We start from the raw sequence: 22,193 nt of genomic DNA on the forward strand, positions 1-22,193 counted from the left end.
CATGCTTCCTGGTAACTTTTTTGAGCTGGTAATTACTTTTTGAGTAAAGAAATACTTCTTGGGTTAGGGTTAGGCAAAGTGATTTAAATGAATTTTTAATGGGATTTGCATTCTTAAAGTACAGTGATTACTGCAGACTTTTTTGTGATGGAGACTTTTGCTGATTACTGCAGACTTTTTTGTGATGGAGACTTTTACTGATTACTACAGTTTGTGATGGAGCTTTTGAACCTTTCAATGGGATTGAAGTACACCATAATCAGATGCAGAAATGTAGAAGAATATGATTCCAGAACACATGTACAGGGCCACAGTGCAACACGAGGCTCCAGAGGTTCCAGGTTTGAACTGCAACCTCATCATGCTTGTTACTTGTTATTAACTAGTTCAAAACCAAGCTGTCAGTTCTGTCAGTTGGGGTTCCAATCCATCTGAAGCAAAATCAAAACTATTTTTGGGGGTTAGCTGGCAATCTGGAATCTTAACTCCAATTCAAGCTGCGAAGTACTGAAAAAAGCAAAGTTTTTGATTGCTAATTCTATCCTGCATAAGATCCGGCCTTGGGAAAGTAAGCAATCCGACTTGCTTGTACCTGGATAATCAAAGTGTTAGTTGACAGAGTTGAGGCAATTCGGGCACATCGTCTAAATTGGGGAACTGCTGGAATTGAAAATTAGTTCACACAATCAGTTCTCTGCTGCTTGACGAGCTGGAATTACAGTTCCCATAAGGCAGTTTGTTTGTGGGGTTGGTAGAATCTGGTGATTATTACAATACCTTGCCTTCAAATAAACATGCAAAAGTGTTTTACAAAATATAATTCTTTAGAAATGAAGTGAATGTTGCTATATAAGCAAATATAGCAGCTACAAGATTCCACGATCGACTAAGTTTGATAACATTTCGGGGAGAATTTAGAATTGAAGTGGATTAATGAGTGAGACTGTGCACTGCATCACCACCATCCATGTTAGAAGCAATGTCTTCAGTTGCATACAGAAAGCATTCACTGTTTGCCATGGATTTTATTTTGCGAATCAGAACATTGAACAAATTTATTCTTCAGAAAGATGACTATTGCCTTGAAGGAGTTATTTACATGTGAAAAATGTTCCACTAATGATGAATTCCAGATAATTGTGATAAATCCCTGTATAAAAATAATAATCCTTGATTTGATATAGCGCTTTTCATGTCTTCTAGACATCTCAAAGCGCTTCACAGAATATACTGTAAAGTGAATTGACTGTATATTTGTAGGCAAAATGCGGCAGCCAATTGCACACAGCAGTGTCCCACAAATAGTCGTGGATTGAAAATGAACAATTTATTACTGTTTTTGTTTTTTGGAGGAATTATTATTAGGTGTGTGGAGTAAGGAAAATTGCCCAAGGTTTCGCCCTGCCTGGAATTGAACCCAGGTCTCTTGCTTGCAAGGCAAGTGCTCTAACCACTGAGCTACAGGACTCCAGGAAAGATTATTTCCAGGGAAGTGATCAGCTGAATGACTTTGAGCTTCATAAGAAATTTACAATATGTGACTGGAAAGCACTCTTGAAATACATGGATCAATTGGCACTGTAAAGTCTTGACTATCAACTGTTTTTAACTTGTCAATTATTATCAATTTATCCAAAATATGTGTTGATTATGCATAAACTGTTTTCCTACAAAATGCTCATTAAACTTTTCGGGATGCATTTGAAGTACTTTGCGACATCCTCTTGACCTGAAAGATGCTATATCAAATTTAAGGATTATTATTTCCCTGAAAAAGAGAGCAGTTTTGATGACAAAAACAATTTGCACACATGCTACACCAGCCACATCTGGTGAATGGTTTTAGAAGATGCTTTACCTGATTTGTTTATAGAAATGTGTTCTGTGATACTGCTGAACTCCTACATCCTATCTCTTCTCGTATTGCCATGGGAATCAGGAGACTGGATAGTTGCGTTGTCCATGGAGGTTATTGGACTTGAAGGCCTGTTGTAGTCCCAGTTTACAGGTTGCTGACTTAACTGTATTTTGTTCTATGTGATCATTCAAACCAGCACTGCAATGCTACAGCCTAAACTGGCACTTCTGTTGTCCTTCAGATAAGATGTTAAACTGAAGTGCCGACTATCTGTTTTGTTGAATATTAAAGATCCAATGGCATTATTCGAAACAAGATGTGAGTTTCTGCTGCTGTCCTGGCCTACACTTTACAGTAAACCCTGTGAAGTGCTTTGAGAAGTCTTCCTGATGTGAAAAGTGCTATATCAGATACAAAGTTATTTATCATCTGTGGGTCAAGTCTAATTGTGTTATTTGGGGTGTGATTGTGAGGGTGGTGGAGAGGAAATTCATACCCACAACCAATGGTTCTTGGCTGCCTCATTGATTTTATTTATCAACAATTTTTGACACTTGTGTCAATTAACACATCATGTGTCACAAGTTTCATCCCATGCATGACAATTTGGAGCAAAAATTCCCTCTCCACAACAATTTGGTTTGATTTAATGGAACTGCTTCATTGGTCAGATATTTAAATACACCTAAAGCTTCAGTATATTGATGATTTATGCAAAAACTCAGATTATCTCAGGTGTGTGTATTTATATATCCTTGTATTTAGTATAGTGGGTGTAACATAAAAGTGTTCTTCAGATGAAACATTAAGTGAATGTCCTCACTGTATTTAGGTGGAGATTAAAGATTCCATGGCACTATTCAAAGCAAAAAAAGTGTCTGCCTTGGAGGGCTGGCCAACAAATAAAATTAGTCATTCATCTTATGGCTATCAATGCGACATTTCTGTGCGCAATTGACTGCCGTGTTTCGCCCACCAAAAATACACTTTACAGTATATTCTGTGACGTGTTTTGAGACACCTCATTGACCTAAGGCACTATCTCAAATGCAAGAATTGTCATTAGTTATTCATGAATGCAATGTATCCCTATATTTGATACCAATCCACAAACCTGGTATTATTAAGAATTGTGATAATTTACAACACGTACTCTCCAAACCATTCAGAGATGGTGTCAACAGCAAGCGAACCAGCTCCTATGAAAGTACACCAGTCACTGCTTCAGACAGATTTGCGATAATCCATGATGATCTCCAGGAATTGTGTTAGCCTGTGACAACTTCTGCTGCATACTATAAACCATTTATATAGTATGAAATGGAAATGCCCTGTGGCATCCATCTCACTGGATATCAAGATTGTATTTTAGCAGAGAAAGTGCTCCAGGTTATATAATGAGTGTGAGCAACAATCAAGCTTTGAACAGAGCTCATCCATTGCATTACTTTCCACTTCGTAGACCTGCATTGCTTTCTCTTGCTTTTAAACCACTTCCAAAAGCTATTGGGGAATTCCTTCACTGTTTTGAAAATGACTGTGAGAGGTGATTTATATGCAGATGAAGCATTACTGATGTTAAATGACAGGACCTCCAACACAGACTGATAATATTTCATCTATTTACTCAGAAACGAGGTGAATTGCAGAAAGTCTTAAGTCCAGTCATAACTTTGAGCTCATAGTTTAGATTGAAACTCCAATGCAGTCCCTAGGAGCGATGCATTGTAGGAGGTATTGTCCTTCAGAGGAAACATTAAACCAACGTTTCATCTGCCTGTTCAGGTGAACAGTTAAGAAACCAGTTGTTCTGGCGACTGGAAATAATCAATCATTCATATCATATAAGATGTGAAAAGCACTGTATCAAATGCAAGGATTATTATTATTTGAGGGACACTTGAGGGACATTGCAGATTGTCTGCCACGTACATCTACAAATAAAAATAATTCTTGCATTTGATATAGTGCCTTATCACATATTCGAGACATTTCACAGAATATACTGTAAAGTGAATTGACTGTATATTTTGTGGGCGAACCGTGGCAGCTAGTTTGCACACAGCAAACCCCAATACAACACAGACCCCCATAGAGTGAGTGACTCCTCCAATAATCCAATACCCCCCAGCACGCATTGGAGTGTCATCTTAGACTATGTAATTACAACCTTCTGACTTAGAGGCAAGATTGCTACCATTGTGCCAGGCCAACATAGGATGAACTCAGGTCAGATCAGTTCAGGATAACATTTATGAGGACCCATTCACAAGATGGATTTCTTCCCAAGACTCTCGATGTTTACAGTGTCACTTTCCCATTCAAACAACTTCTTCAAAGACAATACTGGTCAAACCAGCACAAAATTTCCCTGTAGAAGTAGCAGTGTATCTGCTTGGAGGATTGAGTAGTTGTGAATGCAATCGTACTGAAACCACAACAGTAAAAGGAGGCAATATTTCTCAATTATCTGGAACGCATGGATGAACTCCCCTGTGAGAGATAAACTGTTGGGCAGAAACCTAAATAACTCTCTCAGGTCCCATTACAGAACAAATTTAAAATAGATGGAAGCTCCCCGAAGTATCAGTCTGAAAGAAAACAGCATATTGGAAATTGGATATCATGTGCACCAATTAAATGTTCTTTTCTAAGTGGATTAAGAGCAAATTCAGAATCTGTACTTCACAATTCTTTTAACACCCTGCAGATCAAAGTTTATATGGGGTGGGCTCAGCTAAGTATACCCAATGGCTCAAAGTTTGAAGAATTGGTGATACAGAAAGGGGAAATATTAGTTTCCATGCTCGCAGGTTCATGATAACCGAGGCATATGCTTTTGCGGAGGGGAAGCAAGTCTAATTTGGTATAGGCACAAGTGTGCTGTATGTTACTGTTGCCTATCAAATTCTGATTCAATTTTAAAATACTCTGTAGAATTTAACTCCAGCTTGTTTACATAAAACAGGAGCAGTGCTTGCACTAAATTGTTAATGTGTAATGGAGAAAAACGCATACAGAAATATAGAATTTCCCTAAAGTAATCTTCCTAAATTCTAAACTTCTGGATGTTTTCCAAACTAGCATTGCTAAAGATTATTCTCCGAGCAAAGCCTAACCTTCGCATGACAGGTTCAGACTGTTGCTTTTGACCTTGCTCTTTGTCAAGAAGCCAATTCTGCTGATTTGAAAGGGTGGAAGCCATTCTTCCATATAGGAATAGACTAAACTGATACAGCGGTTAGGACACAGGAAATTACTGTCAAAGCCAAAGTTATCTGTGGTAATATCTAAGATGCAACATTGCACAATTGGCAGTGAAGCAAAGCATTTTAACCACAGGCTGAAGGAAAACGTGAGACCTTTATGGTCACTTCCATTGAAAGAAAGAAAGAAAACATTAAGCTGAAAATCCTGATTTAAAAACAATAGGTTTATGTTATGAATCAAAAGGGGATAATGTACTGGTGACATCAAAGTGAATTAATTTAAAGTGATCGTTGAATTGAGCATTTAAGTTCTTAACAAAAGATCTTCACTGTGTAATAAAGATTCAAAGTCTAGAGATGATAAACATGCATGAGAAGGAAAGAGTATTCCGTAAAAATGTGGGGGAAAGAGATCAATCCTCCATCTCTTAAGTAAGATCTAGTGTGATTTCTCAAGATCAACAGAATACCTTTGGATGTTTGCTTGTTTCCAACCAACCAAGAAAAACTGGTTGAGACCAGAGTTGTTGTGAGATTTATCTTAACTAGGATGACAAAAAAGAACCATATAAAATTGATAATGATCCTTTATTTTACATTTTTATTTTTGCATGTAATAAGACAAAGTACTCATTAAAATTTAATGGTTCCATTAATAGCAGAAAGTTCTGGAATCTTGTTTCCATTTATTTTGATTCTGCATTATGAGACTGAAGCAATATTGTAATTTTTACCTGGTTACCAGTAATAAAAATTACAAAAATTTTTTGCATAGATTTATCATCTGTGCAAATAAGAGGCTTCAGATACTTTTTTTCTTGACAAATTAATCCTTACATAATGGCAACATGCAGAGCTTGGATATCAATCACTTTTTCCCTGCTTGATTGAATATCCAAATAAGTTTGATAAATATCAAATATAAATATGTTTCTTTACGATTAAAACATGTATTCAATGTGAAAAACAAATCTGAAGTGTTTTGAGACATCTTGACAATGTGATAACATGCTATATCAAATGCAAGGATTATAATTATTGTCTCTGAAATATTGGAAACGAAATGTTCAGGTGATCTTCAATGTCCACTTGAACTGACACATAGTATTGTGATCCCTCCCTATGCTTTACCATAAAGCCAGGGAAATGCTTTAAGACATCCTCCCGATGTGAAAGGTGCTGTATCAAATGCAAAGATTATTATTTTATTTTGTAGCATTTTGGAATTCCAATATTTTACAGATATTCTTCTGGTGTGGCACAGAAAGGAGAAGATTGGTTTAGCTGCTTCAAAGTTAGACCAAGTAGATGTTTAAAACATCATAACTGCTTCAGTTATTGCAGGAATTATTTTAATTATCAGCAGCAAAAATCAAAGATGCAGAATGGTGCTGAACATAATCACCTTTTCTCACAATTAGAAAAGAAAAAATGATTTAATTCAAATAATTTAAGATTATTGGGTGGATAAGCCTACAATCGTCTTTAAAATCAATTTAGCAATTCATAACAAAATGCTTGCCACTTTTGGAGATTGCTAGAAAAAAATTGATGTTCTTCGTTGCTGAATGCAGTCTTATCACCTAGGAACAGTTCTCAGAGAGGAAAGATGTGTTAAACAAACAATAAATGTATACTTCAATTATTCCAAATAATTATTTTGCAAAGGAGTAGTCCATTTGCAATTTGAATATTCATATGAATTCAGCCATATTACAAGCACCAGAGCAACTCCAGGTTCAAACTAAAAGTGATGCTATAAGAAAGATCATTGTGTGAAAATTGAATATTTTCAAATCTAAATGGAATAAAAATGCAACAGAAGTATCGCTTGTGGAGTCCTGTAGCTCAGTGATTAGAGCACTCGCTTTGCAAGTGAGAGACCTTAGTTCAATTCCAGGCAAGTTTCCTTACTCCACACGCCTAATAATAATCCCTCCAAAAACCAAAAACAATAATAAATTGGTCATTTTCAATCTACGACTGTTTGTGGGACATTGCTGTGCGCAATTGGCTGCCGCGTTTGCCCACAAATATACAGTCAATTCACTTTACAGTGTATTCTGTGAAGCGCTTTGGAACGTCCTCCCGACGTGAAAAGTGCTATAACCAATGCAAGGATTATTATTATTATAGTTATAAAGGATGCCATGGAAACCAGTTTTACCCACTACTTAAGCACAAATAGAGATACTGTAAAGAAAAAAAAGCATTTTTTGAAGCCAACTGGGAATTGTGGTATTGGCTTGTCTTGGTTAGCAGTATTCTTACCTCTTAGTCTGATGTTTGTGGATTGAAGTTCCATGTTGGGACTTTGAGCTCGTAGTTCAGGCTGATACTGATGAAGTGCCGTCCTTTGGATGAAGCATTAAACTAAGGTCCTGTCTGCTTATTCCAGTAGATTAAAAAAAAGTTTATTCACTTTATTGTTTGAGAGACACAGCTGTGTGAAAATTAGTTGCTTCATTTCGCTGCTTCGTTGCTCAAAGGTCTGTACTACTTGAGATATGTTTACATCACAAGTTCCTGTCAAATGTAAAGATTGTTGTATTATGAATGCGTTCTTAATCTCCATCACAGGTTTTTTTTTCTTTTTGCAAAAGTATTTTTGCTAAATAGACTCTGATCATTCTTTTTGGGGGAAAAAAAATTCTAGAACCTTTAAATTTCCATTTTTAATCTCTTCTCCCAGATGATGCCTTTCAATACAATTTCTGTCATTGATTAAGGAAAGCTCATCTGCACAAAGTTTCCTTTGGTTTTTAAATTCAACAAGCATCTTTCATGGTTTCAGGCACTTATATTTTTAAGTGATCACACATGTGCCCTGAAACAGTTATGTATTGATTCCACTTCACAGCCTGGTAGGAAGCGAGTATCCTATCTTTCGGAAGTGTCTGTGTGACAACACATTTATTTTGATATCCAATCTTGTGTCTTAGGCAAGATGTCCAGCTTGTTTTTCGCACATTAAAGCTGCACTTCCCATCAATGTTAACCCAATGAGTTTAATAGGTGCAGCATAAAATCTGATCACAGTATCATTGCACTGAATGTATACAGAATGCATTTTTGTCCCGTTGCGCTCCCCAGGTTTGTACTTCTTTGAACATGCCTATGGCCACCTTCGCCTTCCTCTCTTCCTTTTCACTTGCTCAGCAAGGCTGACCCTGTCCCTCTAAAGCACTCTGAGATACTACCCTGTGGGAAAGGTATTTTATAAATGCAAGTTTCTGCTGTTGTTTTGTACCCATCTGAGATGATGAACTTGATATTAAGCCTCAGTTTTTCTAATCTCCAAATACTTGCTAACAGCTTCTCAAAAGATACCTTGGGTGAATAGCATCTGATACTCTAAAGAGCTGTCCTCTGCTTACAATAGCTGGTGTAAACTCAGTTCAGTCCATTTGTAGTTTAACTTGCTGCCTTTACAGAATTGACTTTATTCGAGTAAATATTTAAAAGCTTGGTGTATTTTCATTGTTCTATGAAATGCTTTAAACTTTCGTATTCTATTTATAGTATATTGGAGTATTAATGCCATTCCCGCGTCAATCATTTATTTTATAGTCTTTGATCATTAATACCTGAGTTTTTTATAATAATAATCCTTGCACTTGATACAGCGCCTTATCACGTCTTCAAAACGCTTTAAAGTGCTTCACAGAATTCTATAAAGTGTTCTGTTTTGTATTTTTTGTGGCCGAAATGCAGCAGCCAATTGCACAGAGCAGTGTACCACAATCCATCGTGGATTGAGTGACCAAATTATTATTATTATTTTTTGGAGGAGTTAACACCAGAAAAGTGATCTGCCAATTGACGAACAACTGGGTTCCTACTTACTGCTAGGTAAATAGAAACGTTTGGAATAAGGAAAGTGAATTCCTCTCGCTTGTGAAATGAGTGCTTTAACCATTAAGCTGCAGGACTCCACAAAAAAAGTTTTTTTTGAGGCGACAGGGTTCAGTTTAAATCCTCCCCTACCTGCACTCCTCTTAAGTGCTCGGAGACACTATTCTGTGTGAAAGGTGCCATACAAATGCAAATTGTTCTTGTTGCTCGCCCTCCAAGTTGCCCTCCAGTAGCCATCAAGCAAGGATGATCAGCTAATTAAATAAATGAAGATTTAGATGGGCATTATCCCCAGCCAGGACTGAGAGCAGGATTAGAGGACAAAGCTACAGTATGTTTGTTTCCCGTAAATTTGAAGCTTGATTTTGAAGATTCCTAGCAGAAATTGTTTAGTATATGTGATTGTACAGTTTGAAATGGGATTAAAGATAACAGAAATAAGTGTAAAAAGATGATTCAATCCATAATAATATCATGGGGGGGGATGTAGGAAAATGCTATTGGATTTTATCATACCAAATTCAGTGCTGTTAATGTTTCATCCCATATCTGCTGCATCTATTGAGAGTGGGAGGGGGGGAATCTATACTTGCCTCTTTCGCCTTCCCCACCGATGAATGAAACATGTTAAACAAAGGTAATACGATGAGAGGCTGGAATCTATGAAATGACAGATTGCTCCTGGGCTCAAGAAAAATAAGGAATAATGAGTTAAATGGCTATTTCTTGTTCCATCCTTTATGTCCTCAGCCAACATTAAAGGTAATAGCAGTAAAATTGGTTCATGTAAAGTACTGCATTATGCAGTGGTAAAAANTTTAATTTGTACCAATAATTTCCTACCTACAGGTAGAAAATCCATCTGGGACTAAAGTAATGTATTTCAGAGTGTGCAGAATTTGGCAAATTATTGAATTGAGTTTTATCTTTTAAAGCAGGTGGTTCTTAAAAGAACTGGCAGAACACTAGCTTCAAAATTAGAGACTGTTTTGAAGAATTTGTCAAAGCTTGGATGTTCTAAATAAGTAAATTTAGAGCTAGGCAAGACATCTCCATTTTTATACAGAATTATTAACAACTATAATGGTTTAAGATTCTTTGCAATCTCAGTGAAGATGGTCTTCAGCTCTATTTAGCTATTTAAGTGAAATCAAGCATGGTAATGGCAAGATTAGATGTGTTCACATTTTTTTAAAAAAACTTCATCGGTTATATCAGCACAAAATGTGTTTGCTATGGTTCACAGTGACTGAAATATGTGCATTCAGAGCCTGGCTGCAAATAGTCTTTTGAAGTGCATTAATGGCAGAATATTACCACTGGTATGATGTCTTGAAGCAAGGAAGTTCATAAATATCTAGTCAAACTTTTTAGTAGCTATCTTACTTTAATTGTACATCTCCATTCAACTATTAGTGGTTGTGATTTCAGCCACTATGCCCTGAAATTCTGGAACACTTTTCCTCAATCCCTCTGCTTTGTCCCTTCGTTTCCCTGAAAATTTTCCTTTTTGATCCATGGCTGTGGTAACCTACACCTCCCCCAGCTCACTGTCGCACTCCGCCACTGACAACCGCTCTAGGACGCTACCCTTGCATGAAGGGCGCTATATAAATGTAAGTTATTGTTGCCAATTCATGCAAGGTACCGGAAAACATCCAGGAAGTGAATGATCAATTCACTTCGGGGGAGATGTGCAGGAGATGTATTTTAATGTAGATTTTCAAAGTCAGGAGTGTTCGGACAAAGCATTCATTTATTAAACCCTGGCATTCAACTCTAATGTTGAGACTCTATAAGTTATGGCAAATATATCAGATATCTCTGTTAATGATTCATTGATTTGTTTTAAACAAGACATATTTGTCTTGTGATGTTCCTCCTCCTAGACTCAAACAAAATGCTAAATAAATCTGTTTCCAAATGCACTTCCCTGTTGAAGTGGCTAGTTGAGACAAAGCTCAATATTCCTTTAATCTGGTATCAATTAAATGAAAAGCAGAAAATTCTCCTTGTGTACATAGTCTGAACTGAGCAGCATTCAAGATTAGGTATATAATGGTTTGATAACATTAAATGTAGTGTATTATTCTCCAATGTTTTTACAGCAAAATACACATCTTATTTTTGGGAAATTACTTGATCTATCTAGGATCTCTATACAAATGATATGTACTCTTTTGTATGGTCTGTTGGCTCCTAGTAAAGGAGACTCACAGATGCAGGATTGAATTAGCCAGTACGAAAGAATCTGAACGTCTTGCTGAAAGAGTTTAATGTTTGAAAAATTAGAAGCAAATGTCAGATTATGCCCTAAAAGGTGCACTCATTTTCAGCTGGTTTGATGGTTATTAAATTAATCCTTTGTAATGATTTTGTAAAAGTAGATTTGAGCAATTAATACATAGACTCAAGCTTACTTAAGTTTAGTTCAAAGGCATGCAAATCCTAGTTGTACATGAGTTTTCCCAATTGTCCTTATTTCTTGTCATTATATCACTGCTTCGATACAACATAATTGTTTGCAATTCCAGGTTGTCTCGACACAATTTCTCCAAAAACATGTTTGGTGGTGATCAAAAATGGTGGTGTACTTAGTCATGTTGCTTTAGAGAAATGAAATCTTTAATCAATCGGTTCAGGGTTGCCTCATACAAAACAAAAGAATATTCCATGTCATTGTAAACCAAATTCAGTTCTGCATTGAGAAACAGATGAAGTACAATGTCAGTTGACAGGCTGCTTTTCTGCACCCTGGAGGTGAAATGCTGATTGTTGCTGACAGTGAAAACAAGCGTTTTAATGATCTGCACAGGAAATGTCACTGTCGAGATACATTGATGGTGTTAACGATTTACATTTCCACCATCCTCTATCTCCCTGAAATGAAAACTTAAAACCCACCTTCAACATTTCAGATTATCAAAATAATCACTCATTATACATACCACATAAAACCTGCAGGGAAGTATGTACTTCTGTTTTCACACTGTTGCAAATGTGTCCCCTTCATTTGCATTGTGGAGATGTTCAGTCACTTGAAAATTCTGCGGTGTTTGTTGGTGGTTAAGAAGTTGAAGCTATTTGTTTAGGTCTAATTGGAAACTGAGCAAGAGCCTTTAACACTGTTTGAGAACTAGATAATATGTTCTTATTTGCCTAAGGATGCCCTACCTGTTGGGGCTTTGGTTTACAGATGAGAATAAACCTCCAAACTTGGCTTGTTTTCCTCCTTGGCTAGATCAGTACATAGAGCAATCGTTTACATCCTTCTCTACTTGTTCAGTTTGCTAATAAGCAATGGTATCACGGTGTAGTATTGTAATATAGCTTGGACTGGACTAAATGAAATGTCATCTAGTGATTTATTGTACTGCAATGGTTATCATAGTCTCAGCTCAATTTGAATAGCATAGCAAGTAAGCAGTTAATATACTGTTTTCAGTGGCAGAAGTCATGGCTTCATGCATATGTGCTCAAACATAACTATCTACTATAACTATATCTATTACTGTGGATATTGTGATGGTAGAAAAGAACTGATTTTTCTACAGTTATAGCTGGAAAGCGGTACAGTGAGTGGAGAGGAGAATTTTATTTAAACTTGTGAAATTGATGCTAGAAGTGATGTACCAGAAAAGGTCAAAGGCATTATGCTTCCTAAACAGTGTTAATCCTCTCACACTAACACCCACCCACTCCCTGCACCGAACTTCAGATTGAATAACTGCCTTCTTTATTTGAATCTATCGTGTGATCTCCTTAGAATAGCAGGTTCTCTGTCTAACGTCAATTAATCTTATGTTGGTATTTATACCTCTGGTTGGAGATTTGAAGTTGAAAAGTGGGAGGATTATTTTCAGGGTTAAATTCCACATGAAGCGCGTGCCCTGAAGGCAAATATCATCTCAACATGCTGCATCCAAATCATGCTGTCTATAAAAGTTTCTCTGTAAATCGTCTCTTCTAATTCAAAAATATTGATTTTGATCATCGAAAACCACTTGCAGGTAAATATTGTGTTCATTATTACTTGTGATAATTTCCACATTGTAGAAAACTCTTGTCCTAATTTGTAACTGTTGGATTTTTTGAGCTAAAACACACTACTTTATCAATTGTATTATACCTATATCTGCTAGTGTTTGGCTACCTGTTTTATACTGAGTTTGACAAAGTGTAATATATTCATGGTATAAACAGTATGCTGAGTTGCAGTGGGATTTCATTAAATGATGGTTATAGACCAGTTGCAAAGTTCTAGCACTGTGGCAGCATCTTGCATTTATCAAGGCACACTAATCTTTGTTAATAGACTTACTTTATTAGGCGGGGCACTCTGTCTAACCTAATAACAACAAAACAACAACAAGATTCCATTTATAGAGTGCCTTTCACGTCGGGAGGACGTCCCAAGGCGCTGTACAGTTGAGTCAGGACCTGAGCAGGGGGGAAATGGTCAGGGTAAGGGGAGGGAAGGGAGGGAGCGAGGAGGGGGTAGAGAGTCGAGAGGGGAGCTGAAGGCACGGTCAAAGAGAAAGGTCTTGAAACCGGCCTTGAAGGAGGAAAGGGAGGAGGCGGCGAAGGCACTGGGGGATAGAGTTCCGGAGCCTAGGGGCTGGATTATTTTTTTAATAAATAAATAAATAAATAATAATAATAATAATAAATAAGACTGAGTGTCATTCCCTCACTCTCCAGCTGACGCTGTCTCCTCTAGCTCCCTCCATGCATGCTGATTGCTCACTCCAGATCTTGACATGCACATTTTGGCTGCCACCTCTGATCCTAGCCAACCCCCACCCTCCTCACTTTCTCTCTCCGGCTCACTTCCACTGCCTCCCTCTGCTGTAGCCTCCAGTGTGCTCATTGCAGCTCACGTCGATGGTTGTCCCTGAGCAGCCCGTTGACTGACCCATTGCCACTTTCTCCGCAACACCCTCCCCCACCTCAAGACGGCAAATCCCCCTTCCCTTATCCACATCTGCACCCTTCCCACCTCTTCTGCCCCTCCAACCCACGATCATTTTCATCCCACAAACTGCAACCCCCTCCCCACTTCCACCCTCTCCCATCAGCGCCCCTAGCTGAATCGGCCTCCAAAACTTCCACTCCCTCTCAAACAAAGACCTCGTCATCCACGACATCATCCTGGATAAGCATATTGACATCATAGGGCTCACAGAAACCTGTCTGTCTCCCGATGACCCTGTCCCACTAATCAAAGCCTCCCCAGGCTCCACTTTCCACCACATCCCCCGCCCCAACCGTCGAGGCGGTGGGGTGGCCTTATCTCCCAAACCTCCCTTGGTCTATGCCCCTTACTCCTCAGGCTGTTTTCCCTCATTTGAGCACCTCAACCTGTACCATCTCTCCTCTCTTTCCCTCTAAAAAATACGTGCTCCGAGATGCCTTCCGGCATGAAGAGCACGATATAAATGCAAGTTGTTGTTGTTGTAAGTGATAAAATCCATTTTGCAGAAATGTATGATGCAGTAAGAATTATCTTTGTTGAGTAAATCCAGAGAATACAGACTGTGATAGTTGTAGCAGCAATGCAAGCTGCTATTCTGTTTGCATCACCTCACAATGAATAGTAGCAAAATTGCACGTCTATTATTCTTGGATCAAAGAAAGAAAACCCCAACACTCAATTCTGTACCAGAGATTTACTTGTGTGTAAAACGGGCTGTACTTAATGCTTATCTAAATCTCATTTCCAGTTTATTTTCCATATAAAGAATATTTTCCAACTGATTGCTTGATAAATTAAATTTTCATTTATTTTACGTGGTTTATTAAGTACTAGGGTGGTATTTCATAACTAGAAATAATTATTGCCAGCGATAGTTAAGAAATGCAATTTTTACCATGTTTAGTGTACAACACTAAATGCCCATAAGGTAGTACTAACACTCCCTGGAGAGAGTTCACTATCATCTTGAATTTCAGCGATACATTTTTAATTGAATATTGCAGACTTCAGGGCAGTTTTAAACTTATTTTCTTAATGTTTGTTTTTTCTGCACTTTTGAGAAGGAGGGCACAAATTAGTTCACAAATTAGTTTCCAATGCCTGAAGCCTAGTATTTGTTCAGTAAAGGCTGCACCCTTCCCTGCAACTTCAAATTGTTTCAAAGCAGTTACATCTCTTGTTTTATTGAGGAAATAATCAACTCGGCAGCAATTACCTTTGTTGGGAATCTATTGTGATACTCAGCATTTGGAAGACCTGGATCAATTCCACTCTGATCTTGTTTAATTCAATGAAAAAAGGTCAACTCTTCATGTCTCTTTCTACAAGTTAGAGTCTAAATCCCAATATCAACCTAGCCACTCATCTCAAACCACTACAATCCACTGGGTCCTTTTGAAAAGAGGCTGCTCAAACTCGCACCCAGTGCTTCGAAAGTACAGCAACAACAAATAACATTTGTATAGGGTCTTTCAAGATGAGAGGTGTTGGAAATGTAGCTTGACTCATGTTCAATATAAGGTTTAGAATACAGTAATGCACTTTGACTTGAAAAATACATTTAAAAAAAATTGGTTATTCCCTTTATGGTTGTTTGTGGAAAATTCCTGCGCTCAAATTGGTTACCCTGTTTGCCTTTAAGATGTCCTCCTGATGTAGAAGGCACTGTCCCAAATGTAAGTATTATTGTTTTATTTGCATTCAATGCTCTCAACATACTAGTATTCAATTAATTTCACAGGAACTGGAAATCCTTGTCCATTTTACCTTTGCTATTGCCTCCTCATTTCCCCCCACCCCACTGTGGTGAACATTTTCTGTTTCCTGTTCTAAAACACATTACCTTATATTTATCTACGTTAAAATCCATCTGTCACTCATTAGCCCACCTTCTTAGTTGTTCCAGATCTTTTTATCTTCCTCATATTAACCTTTGCACATAACTTGGCAGCATTAGCAATAATATTGCAAAATGAGTCAGTTATGAGAGCCAGACAGATGCTTGTAGAACTACTCTAATTATTACCAATTTTCCATTATTATCATCATCTGCTTTCCTATTGCTGAGCCCATTTTCCATTGAACTGACAAAAGTGGCATTGTTTCCATTAAAATTAATTTACTTTATCAGAGAGGTATTCTGAAGTTTTGTTTGAATTGCTTTTATTTATTTTGGGGGGCAGGGGGGAGAGTGGAACAATGATTGGGAGAAACTTTTAGGAAACTTCCTGAGGTTTCATATGGTAATGAAATTGGTTTGAGTCTATGATGAAGTCAATTGTGGAAGGGTATTAAAGAGAAGAGCCTGTTTTAATTTCAGTTTTATTCTCAATAGTCCTTTGTTGCCTCATGTTATATGGGCCAATTAAGCAAATAATTAATCAGTTATATTACATTAATATATATAGAATATAGATGAAAAAAGTTGCTAAGGCTGGTTGAGCATAATGTTAGAGATGGTTGCCACTAAATACATCAATGTAATTTTCTTTACATACAAAGACAAGAGTGTCTCTGAGGTCTCTGCATTAAAATCTCCGCAGTCTCTAGAGCCTAACCAATCAGATGTGTGTCTGGGGATAGGTGATTGTGAAGGAATAATCTGACTGACTAAGAGCAGGCTTTAAAGTGCTGAAATGCCATAATTTCCAGAACAAATTTAGCAGATCAAGAGCACCACTACATAAACTCTTAAACTACTAGCTTTAGCACTTGTTTTGCTTTTTTTTTGTTCTTTACACCAATGTTAATAATCAGCATTTTGGCATGGTTTGTCCTGAATTGGGGACCTAAAGCTGATTAACACGTTTTTGCTTTTTGCATCAAATAACTAACTCTCTGTCTCCAATTCCATCATTCAGAAACATTCACTAAAACCATACTTATAAGCTACATGGAGTCAACAGCTTAAAGTATTACCTTTTCTCAATACTATTAAAAATTTGAGTGTAAATCCTAATTCTTGGCAGTGGATAAATCCATAGTGCTGTACAACAGTATTCGTGATTCATTTCTAGAACATCACCATCTCATATGAATTGCCAATTCTACGATTACAAGGTAAAATATTGACTGGTCTTCTTTTATAATTGGTGAATAAAACTGAGAAATTGGCACAATAATGCTTGGGGAAACAATTATGTTCCAAGTCAAAAGAAAAATGAAGAGAAAAGCAAGGACTCCTAAGCTACCTTATTGAAAGTAATCTTGAAAAGGTTATGGTGTGAAGGTGAAACGTCCTGTAAAATAGATACCTTATGGATGATTCTCTGGAGGTCATTGAATATCTTGATCTTGAGTTGCTGAGGAAATCTTAAAATAACCCAGCTTCAAATCGGTAAATTGAATGAACATTCGAGGATCACACATGCTTACTTATTTAAAAAAAACGACTGGACAATCATCTTGTTTATAAATGATTAATGATTCAAGAGTTTTATATTTTATACACTGCAGCTGAGGAGTAAAAATTCACAAGGTAGAAACGAGAGCAATTCACACAGATATTAACTGAACAAAGTAACAGTCTGACTGAATCTATGCAGAAATTAGCCTTATTGAAAGAACTTTGGTTTGTGGCGGCCTCAGAAAATGTCAACTTCCATTTCTTTATCCTAATCCAATGAATTTGTTTCTGGGGTGAATACAATGCAATTCTTGCATTTGATATTACGCTTTTCACGCCTTCTAGACAATCTGGTGAATGGGTTGTCATTAATATGTCTGACATGCACTGAAACTTTCTTCTTTTCCTGTGCTTGAAATATTGTGTCCACTCTTTGGAATTGACAACACTCAACTCTTTTCTAATAGGCTATTACTTCAATCCTTGCTTTTCTCTTCATTTTTCTTTTGACTTGGAACATAATTGTGATTAGCATTAGAATTATATAATAAATAATAATAATCCTTGCATTTGATATAGCGCTTTTCACGTCTTCTCGACATCTCAAAGCGCTTCACAGAATAGACCGTAAGTTTGGTGAATTAATATAGTTCTAACATAAAAGCTTTACGTTAACATGGTGTCATTATTGTACATTACACCCAAAGTAAAATTAAACAAAGTAAGGTATCTCAGCTTGGATGATCTGTAAATCTTGCTCTATGATAACTAAGAACTACTATCTTTTACAATAAGGATTATTACAAATAATCCTGGGAAAGGACCAAATGAACTCCAACAGAAGCCACATATAGGCAAAATTCCCCCTGTCACACAACCACATTTTAAATCAATGGAGGTGATGAGAATGCCATAATGTTTTAAAGATGTATGAAGTGATCTAAAGACAGTAGAATTCTCTGGGGACCACCAAGTATATTTCTACTATCTTGCTCACTGGATGTTCTTAGGTTGAAGTCTCTTTAGTTCACATAACAGATAATTATGTCATTGCACTTGTCAGAGAAGTCATACTTTTTGTCCAGATACCTTATAGTTATGTAATTTTAGCCAGTGAATTAGCAGTGTGCACTTTATCAAACTAATGAAGGTTTATGATTCCAAAAGATGAACTGTGATAAGTTTAATTAGGTACTTAGAAACTTTACAGTGAGGGAATGGTGTTTTACATAAGTCTTTGTGACTTGAAGTGGCATATTTTCTAAAGTAGTGTCAGAGTCATCTTTTTACATGTCATTGTGATTAGCATTGGAATTAAGATTTCTGAGGTTGGTCGAGATTGTGCTACTAAACCATGCATAACCCAGAAATAGGTTGAAGCATTAAACTGTCAAATGGATTTTTTAAAAGTAAAAATACGACAGATGCTTTTCCTCGACTTGACATCATTAATAATTAACCCTATTAGTTTTGGATGCCACCATAAATCATGTGGCATGCTACTAATAAGCTTAAGATATTTCTGACAGCAATATCACTTTTAAGAGGAATGACTTCAAAATGCAGAATTAATAACAAATGGCTTCCGGGATTATGAGGGAAATGGGACAAAGTGAAGGAGAACATCTCTCTGATGCCTGTGCTGATCCATAATGTTTTGAAATGTCACAATTCCTCACGATCCATGGGGGGAATAATAATATAATAATAATCCTTGCATTTGATATAGTGCTTTTCACATCTTCTAGATGTCTCAAAGCGCTTCACAGAATACCCTGTAAAGTGAATTGACTGTATATATTTGTGGGTGAACCGCGACAGCCAATTGCGCACAGCAGTGTCCCACAAACAGTCATGGATTGAAATGACCAATTTATTATTGTTTTTCTTGAGGGATTATTATCAAGCTTGTGGAGTAAGGAAACTTGCCCAAGGTTTCACCCTGCCAGAAATCAAACCCAGCCACTGAGCTACAGGAATGTGTTACTACTGGTAATAATTCACATCAAACTAAAAAATGATCAAAAGCAGTAAATTATTGGAGAAAAATGAGGGGTGGGGGAAGGAAGACTGCTTTTAACTGTTTTTGGTCAATGTAATATTTATCGGCAGTATTAATACCATGTTTGATATTTTCCCCTTTCTGTGAAGCATTACTGAATTTGCAAAATCTTTATCCCTCTGAGAAACCACTTACAATAAATAGGAGATTGTGGAATCAGCACTTCAGCACATAACAAATCATTGCATTTGTGGTACATTCTATGCAATTCCATGTAAAATATTAAAAAAATTTAATTTCATGTATTTTTGAAAAAGTTTTATGTTTTGAGGAATAAAACAATACTTCCTCTTAGATGTTTCTCTTTACTTCATTGAGATAAAGTAATTATGGACCGATATGAAGAATGTGGTAGTTTTGAAATTTCTTTTACATACCTTAAAGTAATGACTAGTGAGATAAATGCTTTGGCTGACTGATAACTGACCTAAATTTCACAAGGTTTGCCATGTACATCACTCAGATTAGCATTTTAGCTGAATATATTTCATGTTTGAGATTTTACCATTCCATTAGCTTTAAAACATTCCACTTCATGTTCTGTGAGAGATGCAATCGGCCATGTGATTTACACTGGAATGAATTCAGATATTCGAGGATCACATGATGAATGAAGACTGTGCACGTTGTTTGTTACACTGTCTATCTGATCTGTTTTAAACAGAAAAATGCCCAGCATTGTTCATTCATTTCAAGTGTATTTATTAAAGGCAGTCACTGTGAAACTGCTGTAAAATGTGACAAATGTTTCCAGACAGGCAGATGTTTTTACTTTTTTTAAAATTGAAGTTTGATATTTTGAGTAGCTCCTTTCTATTTTTATTGGTGTTAAAATGATTGATGCGATTTATAGCACATCTTAGATAAAACTGGAGATCCATCAGATCTCAGTTCTTTCACAACCTGTTTTTCTCACTATTTGTTTAATAAAACATGCTCTAATACCAATATCACTCCTGTTAAACTCACACATTTCTTTCTTATTAATTCTAATTGTTGCCATCAATCTGGATCCAGAATAGGAAAGTACAGTGTACCATTCACTGAAATTAACTTAAGGAATTGACCTTCTCTATCTCTGAATTACCAAGATCTCAAATCTTAATCTGTTATTCTTTGAGAAATGTTCTATGCCTTGATGACATTTTCTTGAAATTTTAAATAGGGCAAAATTCTTGTTTTGACAAATACAACCAATAATGTTGGTTGTATAATAATTGTACAATAATTGTATAATAATTCAATAATTTTGACAAATTCAACCAATAATGTTGGATTCATGAATTCATTCATCGCATGGCTTGTAATATGTTTTTTGATGCATCCAAATATAGTGCAACCCCATTATAATCTAACTTATCACAGTGCCTGTTCCTTGTAAATGCATATATGCAAATAGGGTGTGGCCTCCATTCATTCTGCGTGAGACCTGAACATTTTAGCATCCCTTATGTAGAAATGGCCAACTACTGGGTCAGCACACAGGAAATGATATGGGTGGTGACCTGACTATCCAAAAATCAGCAATTGTTTAGCACAGGAGCCATCTAATGCAGAAGAAGTGAGCCGAGCTTCTGCTGCACAGTGAAACCAACTTTCCCAACCTTATCAAAAGACAGATTGGGATTTTATGCAACCCACCTTCTGCCTTGGGACATCCCCCCCAATGTGAAAGGTGCTATATAAATGTACATGTGTTGTTGCCTTGAGGCTCCACTGTAACTATTTTTGAAATTGTATTGCACTCTATACTGTACAAATGAGAAAAACTTGTTTTAATCAATTTCTGGACAACATGAATTAGAGATTCACAATCTTCAATAACTTGCACTTGCTGTACCTTTCATGTCATAGAACATCTGAAAGAATTTTACAGAGATGAGGGAAATGGGAGAGGGGTTGAACATAGAGACAGTACAAAGAGTTTTTTTAAGCAGAAAGAGAAGGAATAAAAAAGAATATTTTTGCGAGGGAGCTTCAGAGAACTAAACTACTACATTTCAGCAATGCATTCAAGTCTATATGCTCTCCACTTCCAACTCTGGTCTGTTACTCAATTCCACTCCCTTCATTTAACCACTGTGACCAAGATTTCAGCCACTATGCCTCCGTGTACTCGGGAACTTTTCCCCAAACTACCTTGCATTGCAACCTCTTTCCTTATCTTCCAAAACCTCTTAAAAATCCATCCCTTCAACCGTGCCTTTGGCCTTCAACTTTAAATCTCTTACTTCATTGCTCACAGTGCAATATTAAATTTGTCAAGTGGCCTTGAAAGGTTACTTTTATGACAAATCCTATATCATAGTTAAAGTAAAATATAATTTCCTTTGAGCGCTACCAGTTTTCTATACCACACTGAAGCGAAGAGTAAGTCTTCTATTGCCACTGTACATTTCTTGTTGATAGAAATAACTGTTAACATTTGACATGGCAGTTTTCATCAATCAAGTGATTTACTAATGCACATTTCAGGCCAAGAAGAATAAGAGGCAGAAATAGACTATAAACCTTTGTTATCTAATACCTGTAATATAAACTGGTTATTTATACAATGGTTGTGACTGAGATGACATGTTATTTTTGGCCATCTAATGGTTAATAAAAGAGTGTCACCATGGTGAAGTGTATGTTTGTTCATATAAATAGAGATGTCATTAACTCATTATGTCATAGATTCCATCCCCAATTGTACTATTCACTACCAGTAAAGCGGCCAAAGTACTAAAGCAGTTGGATAAAACTCAGTGGCACAATTTTGAACTCCATTGTGGCCATTTAATGGTATTATAAGTGAAATGTTCAATGACCCAAGTCTCATCTGAAATTTCGGATGCTAGGAAATTGGATTTGAGTAGATATTGCAGCTTCAATGGGAGTTGTCAAGA

At 36.7% G+C, this 22,193-nt stretch overlaps 1 protein-coding gene across 1 annotated transcript in view; it reads left to right on the top strand.

Moving 5' to 3' along the window:
- LOC103178622 (transmembrane protein FAM155A) overlaps nt 1-22,193 on the top strand; it is a 407,773-nt gene that overhangs the window by 318,295 nt on the left and 67,285 nt on the right. The window lies entirely within an intron of this gene.

This window comes from Callorhinchus milii, unplaced genomic scaffold, assembly GCF_018977255.1.
Source record: "Callorhinchus milii isolate IMCB2004 unplaced genomic scaffold, IMCB_Cmil_1.0 Scaffold4, whole genome shotgun sequence".
NCBI lineage: Eukaryota > Metazoa > Chordata > Chondrichthyes > Chimaeriformes > Callorhinchidae > Callorhinchus > Callorhinchus milii.